The sequence below is a fragment of the Acyrthosiphon pisum genome, chromosome A1 (assembly GCF_005508785.2).
Source record: "Acyrthosiphon pisum isolate AL4f chromosome A1, pea_aphid_22Mar2018_4r6ur, whole genome shotgun sequence".
NCBI lineage: Eukaryota > Metazoa > Arthropoda > Insecta > Hemiptera > Aphididae > Acyrthosiphon > Acyrthosiphon pisum.
The window spans coordinates 132232396-132248575 of record NC_042494.1 but is presented as its reverse complement, the minus strand read 5'-3'; the positions used below and the strand labels follow the sequence as shown (position 1 = coordinate 132248575).

Genomic DNA, 16180 nt, shown 5'->3' with positions numbered 1-16180 from the left:
TATTTTTATAAAATAATATCTAACTAATAAATTAATTTTTTTGTTGGATGCATAAATGCATAGATGCATACAATAAATAAATCAGAAAATTGGTATACCTACACATAGTGTCCTTTTCTTTACTTACGTCTAGTTTATATGCTACTAATGCCATATTTAACACTTAGGTATATTGTATTATAATATTATAATAGATCAAAATATTAATTGCTCAGTTTCCTATATTAAGTTATTACTTATTATAATATATTAAATTACATGTTATGTTATATATGTATATGTATAAAATATAATTTGCTGAAAAAATAAATTTAAAAATAAAAAATGACATATAAAGTTCTTATTAAACTTACTCTGTGTATGATAATGTAATAATCATAAAAGGTTTTCAAACACATAGGTGTAAATTAAAATATATTTCGCGAATATTTTTTATACATTTGAATACATTTACATAGCTTAGATTTTCAAAAAATAATAAAAAAAATCTTAATTAAATGTTGTTAGGTATGGAAATTAATAAATTAATCAATAAAATTAGTATAGGTTTAAAGTTTATTGCTGAATTATGTTTCCTACTAGGCAAATTAATTATAATATAATACATATTCATTTTTATTATTAATTATTACATTTTTATGTAACTTTAAAAAAAAGGAGTAGATTTATTACATGATGTTTTTTAAAAAAATAAATTATATTAATTGGGTAAATATTGACAGAACAAAATTACTAAATAAATATTTGAAAATCGTATTTGAATAAATATTTACATTCTATCGTATCACAAAAAAAAAAAAAATCACATTTATATTTAAATAACTATAATATTAGCATTACCTTATAGCTATTAAAGTTTGATTTTCTATTTTTTAAACGAACAAAAACATATATTTAATTTAATTCAATAATTTATTGTCAAATGATTAAGTAATGAGATTTTCGATTCGATCAACCAAAATTAGATATGTTATGAATATTATGATATGTTATTTGGAATCATACACTATGTGAAACATTTTTTCAGACATTTCCTAACCCTATAGCTATTGCAATATTTATTTAAATTAATAATTTTCCTTGAACTACAACACAATACATGTTATATTCACATGCCAGTTGAGTAGTTGACTACATAGAGACGGTGTTAAAAATCATATTAAAGATTATTATTGGTATACACCGTTTAAAAACTAGAAAAGGTTTGATACCTTCACGTGGAAGAAAAAACAAACAAAATAATGAAATAATATTATATTCCCACGAAAAAAAAAATATTTATTATAATTAAATTTCGTTTATTGTATACCTTTTTTTTTTTTTTTACTAGTAAAAATAACTTCTAACAACATGCGCGTACGTGTTTTTTTTATTTTTATTTTTTAATTATGTTTATTACTGAAACGTTAAATTAATTTATTCCGAGAAAATTGTTTTCTTTTTACACTTTAATGCATTAGATATTGCTCAGGGTAATACTGCAGCTCGTGCAAGTAAATTTACAAACTAAGTTCTGGTTACTGCAAGAATTAACATATTATTTAATACACTATTGTAAGTGGTGTGTGGTAAGAAACCGTTAGGCACCGTTTAAGAATTATTATCAAACGAAATAAAATTCGAATATCGTTCTTAACAATAATTCTATACCTACATAATCGGTGCAATATTCAAACACGATCATTAATTTAATTAATCGCGTACATTCAATCGTCACACGCATGCGTATTATGTGTATCACAGGCTCGGAATCAAGGGGGGGGGGTGCTCTAAGTAGTTAAACGTAAAGCCGTAATGTTAATGAATAATATTAATCTGTGCACGAAATTAAACAAATATACATTTTAGTTTTCCTCGCCCGGTTTTATTGTTTTGAAACACTAACAGCACCGGTGCCCAACCTTTTATGACTCACCGCACCCTGAATTATTTTCGAAAAATCCGGAGGCACCCTATATAGTATTACATCGTGTATTTATACTTATATCTTATAATTTCGGGTTTCGTTAGCTGGGTACAAACACAGTAAGTTTTATATAATTTGTGTTGTTACCTACCTAGATTCTTTACCTAGATCTTTCATAAAATCATGAAAAATAATATGTACGATTGCTTTATATTAGAAATAATTTCCTCTCAATTCAAATAACCCTGGTTATAGGGTTACCTCTGACTTATATTTATATACGTACGACTAGTCAGCGTCCCGACGCGAATAAAACATGTCAAGATACAATTTGAGACCGTCTGCGAATGATCGGAATTTACGTAATACTATAACGCGAGTATCGGTTGTATTGTCACACCGACGACCTGCCGATAGTTCGTGTGGGGGGGGGGGGGGAGGGAGGAGACGATTGCGATGGGGTTTCCGAATGTTTGCTGTAATGACGTAGGTAGTTTAACTGCGTCATCGACACTCTGTTTACGCGAACTCCATCGCGCAAATATTCGGAATATTGTCACTTGTCACGCATAATATATATATATTGTGTATGGTACTCCGGGCCTCGATCTAATGTGTAAAGCCACGGGGGGCAATAATCTGTCGCGAAGTTAGTGTTCAATCACTGGGTAATGAATCGGTGCCGAACAAGTAAGCGGCGGGCTAATAAATTGGAATTACGCTAGGAACTCTGCAGCCACTTACAATATATTATAATATGCACTACAACCGTTACGCATGTAGAATTTATACGCACACGTTATTACGGGGTCGAAATTTGAACGACCAACACGTAGGTACACCTATACTCTTTGATTAAAGTGGTATTTTACTCTGAACGTAATGTATATCTCCCCCCGTCAACTACTACGACTACTCTGTCTCGCGAGCGTTTATGCGTCGAACAATAATTAATAGTTAAAACCTACCTATTACAACGATACAGTTAATGATGTCAACAAATTTGCCCTGATAATAAGTGAGTGCGCCGGTAATAATCTTTATTGCTTTTTAATATATATATACACTCCAAGCGTATAAGAAGTAGCGCATTTTTCGACGGAAAAAGTTTAAAACATCACAAACACTAAATAATCACACAACTCGCCAATGAAGACTAGAAGGGAAGACACACAGTGGCGTCATTTCAGTTTTCAATAGAGGGGGACAAAGGTTTTGACCGGCTCGAATGGGTAAAAAAAAAAAACAACTCTCAACCACATACTATCTACTTCCATTTTTTTATGGTACCCTTTTTATTAACTAGGCAACGTCATTTTTAAATATAAGGTAGCAGATATTTTAGATATATTATACGATATATTTACAAATTAATATTATCTTTAATTATAATATATTTATTTTTTTATTGCTTGCTTATCGGCTCAAGTTTTGTCTGTTTATTAAACAAGCCAGAAATTATTTTTGATTCTTGAGCAGTTTGCGGTAATTTTATATTTTTAGCAGCACCACCCATTTATTTTTGTTTTTAAGTCATATTTGGCCCAAATTAAAAGATTAATGTAAACACGCGTCACGAAAAAAATAAATTTTAATTTAGGTAGAATAAGGTACTCAACTAAAATATTAACACAATACGCAGAATAGTTGAATCATTATACGACAGTCGCAAGTTAACTGGAGTCCGTGATCAATGATAATTAATAAGAGTGCCAATCGGTTGTTATTTTTAGAATTTGTATTAGTTTTAGATTTTAGAAATTAAACTATACGAGATTATGATACCAATTATTATTATTGTTGTGCATACAACAATATTATAATATAATATGTTCATTTTCCTACACCAAACACACTCACACAAACAAACATACATAAAAAAGGTACGTCATATGTGTACGTCCCAGCATACGTCTAAATATAAATATATTCCAACTATCAATTAGTAAAAATGTATCATTGTGACAATAATTTCTTAGTATAAAGCATAATTTTTTCTGAAAATATTATAAAATAGGTAGGCATGTTTTTGCGCTAATAAAATATAATAATGGTAAAATGGCAACAACTGGGCACCGGCCTATTGGGCCGCTTTTAAAATCAGACGGGGGCAAATGCCCACCTTGCCACCCTCCCCCCAAATGACGCCACTGAAGGCACAGCTGGTCTCGTCGATTTGTTTTAATTTTTAATTTTTGGAGCTCGTTTTGTATTGCAGGTACCTAGCAATCGAAGCGAGGTTTTTTTTCATAACTTTGAAGATTTTCTTATACTTAGGGTACGAACACAGTTCGAACGACCAAGGCGTAAGTAACTGCAGGTACCTATAAAAAAAGATTTAAAGTGGTATTTTACACCGAACGTAATAACGTATCCCTCGATCGTTAACCACTCAGCCTCACAAATATATGCTTCAGAGAACAGAATCGTATTACGACGACGATACAAAAAATTAATGAAATCAAAAAATTGGGCCATGGCTCTAAAGCCTCGTGATGTGTTATAAGAGCTGTGTAGAAATCCTATCGACATATTATATACGATACGCAGAGCGTAATCGATAGCTCGTTTTTTGACAGAAAAAATCGTATTAAACATCACAGGCATTAAATCACACAACTGATCAATAAAGCCTAGATAAGAGAGGGGAGGGACACAGGTGACAGGTCTCGTCGATTTGTTTTTGTTTTTAATATTGAGCGCTTGTATTGTATTGTTAGCTGCTGGCAACCGAAGTGAGGCTTTTCTCAACCAATTTCGGGCCCATGATAACTCAAGATTTTCATATAGGTACTTAGGGCACGAGCGCAGTTTGAACGACCAAAGCGTAGGTCTCTAAATAACTACACTTTCATTAAAGTGGTATTTTACACCGAACGTAATGTATCCCCCTCGTCTACTACTCAGACTCGCGAGTATAATATGCTTCAAAGAACAAACAGTATTGCGACGACCATACAATTATATTATACGTGAAATCGAAACATTGGCCTGTGGCTCTAAAGCCTCGTGATGCGTAATATTATACGCTATGGAGGAATGTAGGAAACATTTTGCTAAATAGAAAATATGGATATAATTTTTACCCCACGACAGTCTTGAGATCGCTGCACACTACACGAATGGTTGTCGAGTTTACAATCTAATTACAATATTATGATATCATCGATCGTCGTTATTCGACGACAGTCACTATCGCAGCTGTTAATAAAATAAAATATGATATCAGATTTTAGACTAGGATGAAACCATAATATTATTGTTAACACGACGAGTCCTAAGCTGGAAAACTATGATACGAATCACTTGATAATCGCGAGCTACTCGAACGTATATCAATATTTTGTACTCGACCATCCAAATAATTTCGGTGCGTTTGAACGATAAGAAAGTTTTCTTGTTCTATGTTGGTATGACATATTATTATATTGTTTCGTGTACATACATTTCGAATGTTCTACTCGCTCCGAGCCTAAAGGTTCCTATAATTCTGTTGTTTTATTTTTTGTTGTTTTTGCACATTATGGTAATAAGGACGCGCGGTTTATAAACGGTTTGCTTAGTTTACCATGGCTTTTCCATATTTATCATTGCCGAAAAAAAAAATCGCCCTTCGTTCGACGACGACACTTTGGCCGTTTAAATTTAATCATGAACCTTCTGACTATAATTCAACGACGTTGCGTGGCTTATAGTATATATGATATATAGGTATATATACATATATTTTTTTTAATCCCAAGAGTGAAAACAGCGTGGAAAAAAAACCACCTCTGCTGCCGTCATCTCCAGCGCCCTGTAAGCTGTGTGTCATCGTCATCGCGACTGCAGACGGATACGTTGGCGGACGGCGATCACAGCGTAATAATATCATATACAGGGCAGAATGGATGCCTCGCGTATGTATAAGACACCCGTATCCGAGGCTAATTTGCCCGTTTCGATACCCAAACGGTCCGGGTTCGTTTCGACGACGTTAGCCCCCGGCCGCCCGCTTCGACGGGTCCATTTTTGATTTTTCACCAAGTCCTTGGCGCCTTGTGACGTGATGACACTGGTGTTATATCACGCGGCGTCCGAAAGTGGTCGTGTTTTACCTTGTCACGAGAGTGGAGTGGGGGGGGGGCAACACCCTTTAAAAGTCCTAAGGCGTGTGTGTCCCTGCCCCTAGTACAACGCACCCCTCGCCCCCGCCACCGCCGTCGGTATAGAAATAGATACCTAGGTTCGACGAGTGTGGTGTGGTCGGTGGGGGGAGGTTTTTACGTGTGTTGCAGCAGGCGGTCGTAGGCCGAAGTTACTGTGTGTATATATATATATATATATATAACGAGAATTGCCGCTGGCGCGTTCGCGAGTGCGCGTCGGTTTTTGCGCTCACTACACGTCGAAGCGCACACGCCCGAACGACCGTTCAGTTTGACTTAGACCCACCGCAACCGACGACACGCGGCCCGTCACCGATCGGTCCGCCATCACGTGCTCGTCGAAGTTTTTATCCGGTTAGGGTTAAACCGTACAGAGTTAAAATAATAATTGAAATATTTCGTTTTCGAGCTTCGCCCGTGACGCACGGCTGATGTTATGCACGTGTCGTTACGTCCACTATTATAGACGACTCGCAGACGACCAGCAACGGACGAATAATATTGTACAACTCGATCGTATGTGATTTTTTTATCTAATCGAAAAACGAACGAGCGACGCGATTCGTCGTCGTGTGCCGGTCGAAAGGTATATTATATTATAATATTATTGTATTTTATTAAACGCTTACACCAAAAGAAAAACAGATAGGGCGATAAAACGCTCGGTGGATTTCGTAATAATATTATATTCATGGCCGTCGAATAACGCCGTATCTATTATAAACAACGACGACCAACGGTGCGCTTCTTACTCGGGGTTTCTCGTTAAAATATTAATTTTCACTTTTTAAGAAGTCGAGTTTTGAGAATTTAAACCGGGTACAAATGAAATTCGTCCGTTATTTATTGTACAATATATTTGTTCTTTTGGTACTTCATTTGAATATATAATTGTAAGACCATTCGTATTTTAGATTTTAAACATAGAAGAAAAAGGATTTTTTTTGATAACTTTTCTTTTGAAACATAATATTTTATAGTATAATAATATAAAAATTACATTTATTCGATGTTCATTAATCACTATCTGAAAACATTTCACTTTTGACTATTTATTTACTTGCATAATTTGTTTTTTTTTTTTAATATTGTTAATATTATTCTGAGTGCTGTTTTTTGCTATTTTTCTCCTGTAGCTTTACGCAATAATTAATGAAAATATCATAGAAATTCAAATTTTAAAATACGTCCTCAGGATTTATTTCATCAATAAAAAAATGATTAATCATAAACTCATATCATAGCTCTCTAGTCTAGTTTAGAATCTAAATGTGATAGATTAGGTTCAAAATCATAATTTAGAGTTTTCTTAAAATAAATTATTTATTATTCATGTGTACACTGTAAAATGATGAATGGTATAGCTTCATAATCCAGAATCAAGATTAAACTGTCATAAAATAAAATGGTAATTAAAACTATACTAAACTATGTAACTGTATAAACAATAAACATAGTATAAAATCTTATTGCAATAACTATTTTAGTATAATTATAATATAATAGAATATAAATTATAATTCTAAGAGTTAACTAATGTTTTATAATAGAGGTAAAATATATAATATTTTATTTCCTACAATATATACTAAAGTGTTAACGTTTTGAATGAATTTAATAATTCAATTTATTTTTACATTTTAATGCTTTTCAGAGATAATATTGTTAATTCAAAATAAAACTGTATTCATAAATAATTTAAATACCTAGGTATACACTAAAGCAACACTTTTGTCTAGTGATTACTGATTTATGATTTATTTTTTTATATTTTTAATATTATTGTTATGTGTTTATATAATATTATTAAAAATAATCAGTTTACAATAAACTGTTCAAATATTGGCTAAAATAACAATGAATAAAATAAAAAAAATACTTAATAATATTATTGTCATGTCCGTTCAATCTGATGACGTGGTAACATTTCATGATTTCATCGTGCATATACCATGACATTTTCGTGTTTGATAATGATATTCTCCACACATGGATTCCACTATACCGTTGCTCTGAGTCCACCTCAGAGAACAACAATCAAATGTTCACGGATTGATTATCACACACATACACTCAAACAGTAGTAGTTTGTACCCATTACAATAATAATATATTATTCCGTTTAACATTCGCGATACTATACTGTTATCGCGAGTTACGGTAAGCATATAGTACCCGGAAGTCGAATCGAACGGTCCAACAACGAGACTTGTCGCGTTCGCTGCATTTTATGTTTAAAAAATAATCAATTTTTACCATAAACTTTTCAATTCTATTACAACAATAATATATTATTCTGTTTGACGTTCATTATTGTTCTGGCGAGTTGTAGGCATAGTACCCAAACACACACACACACACACACACACAAGTCCATACACGGATCGAATGGTCCGACAATGAGTCGACAACGTATCACTGCTGAGACAACGCGAAATATCGTTATTCTAGAACTTCCGAATCTTCTCCAATAAAACAGCCCGAAAACCCGCAGACCTTATTGTTTCTTCTCGGCCATAATTTCGTTTGGTTTTTGCCGAACACAGCGGATCACTACCAGCTATTCTCTTCGGAAGAATCGCAACTGTCCGATTCGAGTGATAATAATTGCTCCCGCACGTCTATTACCGAGTAATTTCCTTCCTGTTGTATTTTCTTTTGCCCGCGAACAATGGAGACTCATCGTCTGTTTTTGCTATACGCGATTTTGTCCAATCATCGATTTTTGTTCGTCGAAATAATGAACCAAGTGTAAGTGAGATAATAGAACACAATATTATAACAGAATAGTATATTATTATATATTTCGCAAATTGGACATTTTTTACGCACAGCAGAACAATATTTTTATGAAAACGTTTTTAGAAAAAATTGTTTACGAACAGTATAATGTTATAAGAACAGAATGTTAGTGTCTGCACAACCGTGCAATATTATACTTAACGAATTTCAGAAGACGAATAAAAAAATTGTGTTATTATTGTTTTATCATAATATATTATTGTTTTCATGTCTCCGTTATATTTTTTTACAATTCGTTTTATCATCACTAACCGATAGGAAAAACATTGTTTTGTAAAATATATTTAACCATACACATACGTTTTTTATGTGAATAATAATAGAAAAATTGAAGCTCGAACTTTTTGATTTATATTTTAATATCATGTAACATTATACAGGTAGGTATAATAGGTACATATTATAATATCAAAATTTTCCCACTGACACAATAGTATTATAAACCAAAACAGTTGATATTGAAAGCTTCCCTATTCTTTCCCCTACATATTAATTTACTTAAAATTAAAAAAATAAATAAATAAATATATTTTAATGCATATATTATGTTGATTACTTAAGCGTTATACCTAATTAATTACTCCACGCCAATAATAATAACATAAATATGTCAGTCATTCTACTAATTTGGTCAATAAATCCATTTAAATTTGGTATCTAACTTTACTTTGAATTTAAAAAATTATTCGATATAATAAATTATATGGTATCAATGTATATTATATGAAATATTAATAACATAATAATTATGACTCATAATAAAACATAATATAAACTTAGGACATAACATTTTATTGAAAACTATAGTTTCCATTTTCATCAGTATCCGCATTTAATTGTACGATTGTAAATTAGTAAACAACTTTGCAAGGAATTTTCGAATATAAAATTCTTAACCATGACACGGTAACATTGTATTATATTTTTAAGTAATCAGAAAAACACAAATTATACAGTATTCAACCAATCATTTACCTAGTGACATAATGACGCCGAAAGAGTGAAGAGTTTTTTGTCATAAACTAGCTATTCTTTATTAGACAACAATTTACTAGTATTGGCGTATAGCTGATATCATAATATATTAAAATGTATCTTATGAATTAATAATAGTTATTATTTTTATGTCAAAAAATTGAATATCTCTAAAACATTGTTAATTTTGTAATAATGATAATAATAATAACAATAATAATTGCACTACATTATTCTTCGTTATTATTAAATAAACATTATGTTGGCAACGAACCTTTGTAAACGAACAACAAAATTAAATTCATTTGAAACTCGCGCACAGAGTTTTTCATGAATCAATATTATATCTATACACACGTATAATAATGCATTGATGATCCCAGAATGTTTCAGAATTTCGAGAATGTTTGATATCGACTTAATATGTACCGTGTTATTGGTATCGAGATTTCTTCGCTAAAATTTCCTCAGCAGCCACTTTCGGTTTATTACATGTATACAATACTTATTATATATATATAGCGTAATATATTGTTCACTGATCAAATTAAATTATTCAACTTTATTAATACGCTTGTTTTCATCCTCTTCTTTCGTATTTATATTACGATGTTCAACTACTCGGACTTTTACCACTTTTATATTCGTTTTTCACTCTCTTTTCCATTCTCGCTCCACACGTCCACAATTTCTTTATAAATTTATTTTGAAACCACCACTACTTTGGCTTTTGACACGTCGGATCCAAGTGCTCATTGTATTACCTATCATTTTTATCCCTTTTCAAGACGTCCAAACCACATAAATCTCCACCGATTCACTTTTATTTTCTTTCAAATCGCAGCTACATTTTTATTAACTTTGAATTTAATCTTCGATTCATTTATGTTCTAAAATAAATCAGTATATTCCCGAAACATTACTTATGATCATTACTAAATGATTTGGCAGAAATTATTTAAGTTTAATTCTTTAATGTATGTAAACAAATCTGTATAACTCAAATTTAAATTATTTTAAAGCTTGTTGTGAGTTTTAAAAATTTATTTTTTACATGATAAACCGTGATTACTTGTTGATCGGGTTAAAGTATTAAACCATCAATTATAAAACTCGAAATGTATTTATTTACATTTTATCAAATCAATAAAATTATATTTATACAATTTGTATGGTATTTAATATAATATACAAAATAATAAATAATTACCCACAAAATATAGGAAAATGGCTATTATTTTTAATGCACACATATTTTTAATGCCATACATATTTATGTAAGTATGCACACACATGTATTCATTTATTTTTTTTACTATTTTAAGAGGTATAGAAATATTAACTTACTTATAAACTATTGTCCATAATATTATTTTAATTAACATTGTTTGTTAGAATAAAACCAATAAGTATAAAAAATTTCAATTCCTAAAAAGTTATTTGATTGTATAAGCAATAGGTTCTATGGTATATAATCTATGATATTCGTGTAAACTTAAAATCCTTAACAGTAAAGGAAAAAAATTTAATACACTTTAACAAAATATTAGTCGTAAACATACATTCTAGTTTTGAAACAACTGTAATTTTTTAGTACAAGACAACTTTTCAATTTTTTCTCCGGTAATCAAACTTATCCAACTAAACAGAATAGTACCTACCAAAAAATGTACTTTTTCTTCAACAATACAATACTAAACCACATTTGTGCCTCTACATGACTTTGCCGTTTATATAATGGTTTCCAACATTTGATACAAATAAAACGAGACGTGTTATAAAAGCACTGTTTATCAGTAATCAACTGTTTACAATAATAATGTTATAGATACATATATAAATAATTCTGAGTATCCGTTTTCGCTACACAGTTAAACACAAAATAACATTATAACTGTTGTTTTAAATTTATTTTTCGTAAATAATACAATATAAATAAATATACAACAATAGAAGAATAATAGTCATATTTATCTGATGATTAAAATTTTAAAATGGCTTATACAATGTATGCATAGGTATTATGTACCTACCATACAGCAATACATACGTACTAGTCTTGTAGACTCTTTAAAAGTATTCAGATAAAAATACTTATTTTGAAAAGTATTTAAAATACGTATTTGAATACTCAGTAAAAACCCATTTATAGATTTTATCAAATACTTTTAAATTGTTTATAAATATTTTTGTTGTATGCCCCAGAATCAACCGAACCTATTTTCATGTTTTACGTAAATTGTAGACAGCATTTTACACTTTATCATATGTGTAACTATAAAATACTAGTCTGATTTCTTTGTAAAAGTTTTGAATTTTCGGTTGAGTATAATTTAAAGCCAAAGATGAATATATTATTATCAATTATCAATGGATTAATTTTTTTATTTTACTTACCTAGTTAAAATCAAAATTGACAATATATAATGCAATTACAACAATATTATTTGAAAATTAGTACTTGATTTAATAACAGATACTAAGTATTTAAAATACTTTATCAAAGTACTTTTTTAAAAGTACTATTTAAAATTCGTATTTGGGTACTTATATAACATTTGAATACTTTTACTCAAGTACTTTGCAAGACTGATACGGACATACAATGCACATATATTATAATATAGTACTTGCAAACCTATTAATTATAATATTATTTGTAACATTGTTTACGGTATTCATTTCTAGTAGTATCCTAACACGTCTTTACTCGATAAATAATAATCGTAAATTTATATTTGAATGTTCAAACAATTTGATCTGAATAAATTACAATTTTTTATTTGAACAATGTCTGTTGCATTATGCGTAATAATATACAAAAATTATTATAATAGAAATGTCCATAGATTAGCATAATATTACATAGCACAAACAAAATGTTATACAGTGTAATAATTTTAAAGTAATTTGTAGTTGTGAAATATTGATCACACGGCGTCATAGTTAGGCAATTAAGCACCATGCACGTGTATAACAACTTTATACGCGTTTACCTACCAGGATGTTCGATATTATAATGATAATAATACTTATAATATTGTAAATATCAGTATGACACGTTGAATTGAATACAAATTAATTGATAAATTTAATGATTTTAGTTTAGTCTGATCTAGGCAGCGTTAATCAGTTTATTCCTAGAACCGGTATAACACTGTTTAATATTTTTATTCAATTCTAAAAAAAAAATCCATAGCTCATAGTTTTATCATAAAAACGTTTGTTTTTATTTTATTTAGTATTTTATTATATTTGGATTTAGTTTTTTCTGGTTTTTATTATTTTAAAATTTAATACAAATCGTATACCATGATATTTCTTGTTCTAGGTCATAATATGAGGTACCTACTATTTCTCAGCTTATAATATGCTGAAATTCAACAACATTATAAAATATTTATATTTTTTGTCACAGCTATTACAATATTTTACTTCAAGTTTATGTGAGAAACTATATTATTCCAAAAGCATAAATAATCATGAGTTATATTAAGCTGTAGAATAGTTATTGAATAAAAATGATAATAATATAACACCTGATAGACGTAAGAATTATTAATTCCAAATAATTTTTATTCTGTATAATTTTAATCTGATATGCGTTCAAATATTATCATCGATATAATAATTACACCAAACTTATTATAATAATATCACCATGCCCAATTATATTCATTGATTTTTTTTTTTAATGTATTATATAGTTATATTGTATAATAAATTCATCAGATATTTCCTTTTTACAAAGAGAAATGTTGTATGGACATAAATTTTTTTTTTTGGAATAATACTGTCAACAAATTAATGGATATCACGTTTATTGAATATAACTGGGTGTCATGACGTTAATACATTCGAGTTACGGTGTAGATAATATATTCAAAAAATATAATATTATAATATTAAGAAATGGGTGGTAAAAAATGAATAAAATCGTCGGAAAATCAAATATATCCTCTCTGGTGTATTAAAAAAAAAAAAATAAAAAAATAATGATAATAATAATAATAACAATAATAATTAAAATCTCATTAGTAAGTTTACGGAAAATGGGATAACTGATACAATTTTTAAACAGCCAAAGGATTCATGATTTATTACTTTTTTAAAATAGGGGATTGCAACCTCACTCAAAGCAATCCACCAGGTACTGCATTGTTTTATACTATATTCATGGAATCATTTTTTTTTTTTCATAAAACATATATTATTTTGTTAATGACATTAATTCTATTGTGAGAATGGAACAACTTATTTCATATTAACATTAACCTATCGTATTGAATGTGTACATACATGACAGGCCAACACACTTTCCCATAACTATATTCAGTACTTAAACATATATTATGTAGCTAACATGCGAATAACAATTATTATGGCTACCTGTATAAATTATTTTTAATTATACGATTTAATTATATTGACGACGATTCACCAAATGAGTATAAGTAAGGTAAGACTCGTACACTATAGTTGTACATGAATAATATAATATAGCATTATATTATAGAATTTTCATATCACACGGAAACACATTTTAAAAAATTAGACTAACATTTTTACTTAACTTCTCATCAAATGTAATTGATAATAATTGTAGGCATGTCTCTCGTGTATAATTTAAAATGTACTTTTAAGTAACGAAGGCCCTATGTATTTATGAACGAAAACTAGTTACTATAGTGTATGAGAATTTAATTATTGTTGGTACTAATTTTGCGAATCTTCAGCAATATAATATTAAATCATATTCGTTGAAATTCCAATTTAAAATGGAAATACTTAGGTAGGTACTTAATAAATTTAAGTTCTATAACACTGAATGTCATTACCACTTTTAATTATTTGACTAAAAAATTAAACAAATCACCATAAACAATAGTGATGGGTCGAACCCTGATTTTTTAATTCGAACCGAACTTGAACCGAACTTTAAATTATTTTTTTGAACCCGAAACGAACCGAACCGAACCTAGAATCATTTTAAGTCGAACTCGAACTCGAACTCAACATTTTTTTGCAAACTCGGCAATTTTTTTTGTAATTTTAGAAGCAATATTGTTATAATATTGTAATAAACGATACGCAGCTTATCACTTTCTACCGCCAATTATAGTCTAAACTCTAATCATTTTTATACAATCATTATCAATTTTTATTTTTTTTTAAATAACTTTAAAAATTGTACAAATATTTGATCTTCGGAGTTCGGAGTTCGGAGTTTCGGACAATTATGGCCAGAAAGTGGTTCGACAAATATTTACGAGTTCGATTTTCGAACAGTAAAAGATGCTTAGTAGTTCGGTTCGAATTTTTTTCACACTGAGTTCGAATTTCGAACCGAACTGAACATCGAGGGTTCGGTTCGGTTTGGTTCGAGATTCGAACAGTTTGACCCATCACTAATAAACAATTTAAAAATAATAACATAACTAATTAATCTTAGTTACCCACATAATTATTTACTCTTTCAGATTATATTATTATAGAAACTTACTTTTTAAATTCTCACGAATATAAATTCCAAATTTAAAATGTAGATCAAACATAAAAATTGTACATTTTATGATATTAATGTATTTATATACACTGTCTCTAGTTTATTTGAATTTAAAACTTATTTTCATTTTTATGAATGAAAGTGGAATTTTAAGCCTCAAATGATTTTTGAACTCAAGTACTTCATATTAATGGAATGTAGTATTATTTCCAGTAAACATAGTTAAAAGGCTTTCGCTGCATTCAATGTAGTAAATCAGCAAAGCACATGACATTATTAAAAAAAAATACATAACATGATTAAATGTCGAAAACAGGTAATGGGCAATGTTTAGTTGGTAGTACTAGGTATGTTATTTAGACAGAAATTAATCTCGAAAAATTTGGAAAACAGTTTATAGTTCAGTTCGTTTTTCCAAAAAAAAAACCAACATTTTTTTTAATATTCAGCAAAAGTTTTTACTCGAGTCTAAAGGGAGTAAATAAAAAGATTATTTCCCTCCTGGAAGCATATTACTACAATATCCATCTGCAATTATAAAGGTATTTCACAAGGGAAATATAGTAATATAGCATGTAGGTAATATGTAACTATAACAGTAATTAAATATGACCAACCTTACAATGTGAAACACACCAAACACGTCGGGAAATTTGAACTATATCAAACATAATGCACGATATGGAATATACAATTACGTAAAATGAATGTGCATTATACCTTCCCTACGGCACTCGCTCAATACTGAAATAGTTCTATTATTATAAGACGAGTTAGTTTGTTAAAAAAAATGCTTACCAAATATCCAAGCCATGAAAAGTAATGACTTTTTCATTATTATTA

General features: G+C 29.5%; 1 protein-coding gene across 3 annotated transcripts in view; it reads left to right on the top strand.

The window, feature by feature from the left end:
* Positions 1-6322: 6322 nt before the first annotated feature.
* The window catches only part of LOC100163019 (CG32204-like), a 153985-nt gene continuing 144127 nt past the window's right edge, over positions 6323-16180 (top strand). For 2 of the 3 annotated variants that reach the window (NM_001163036.1, XM_029486056.1), the window contains 1 exon segment: positions 6323-6640. The gene's annotated coding sequence lies outside the window, so the exon portion shown is untranslated. 3 annotated transcript variants of the gene reach the window in all.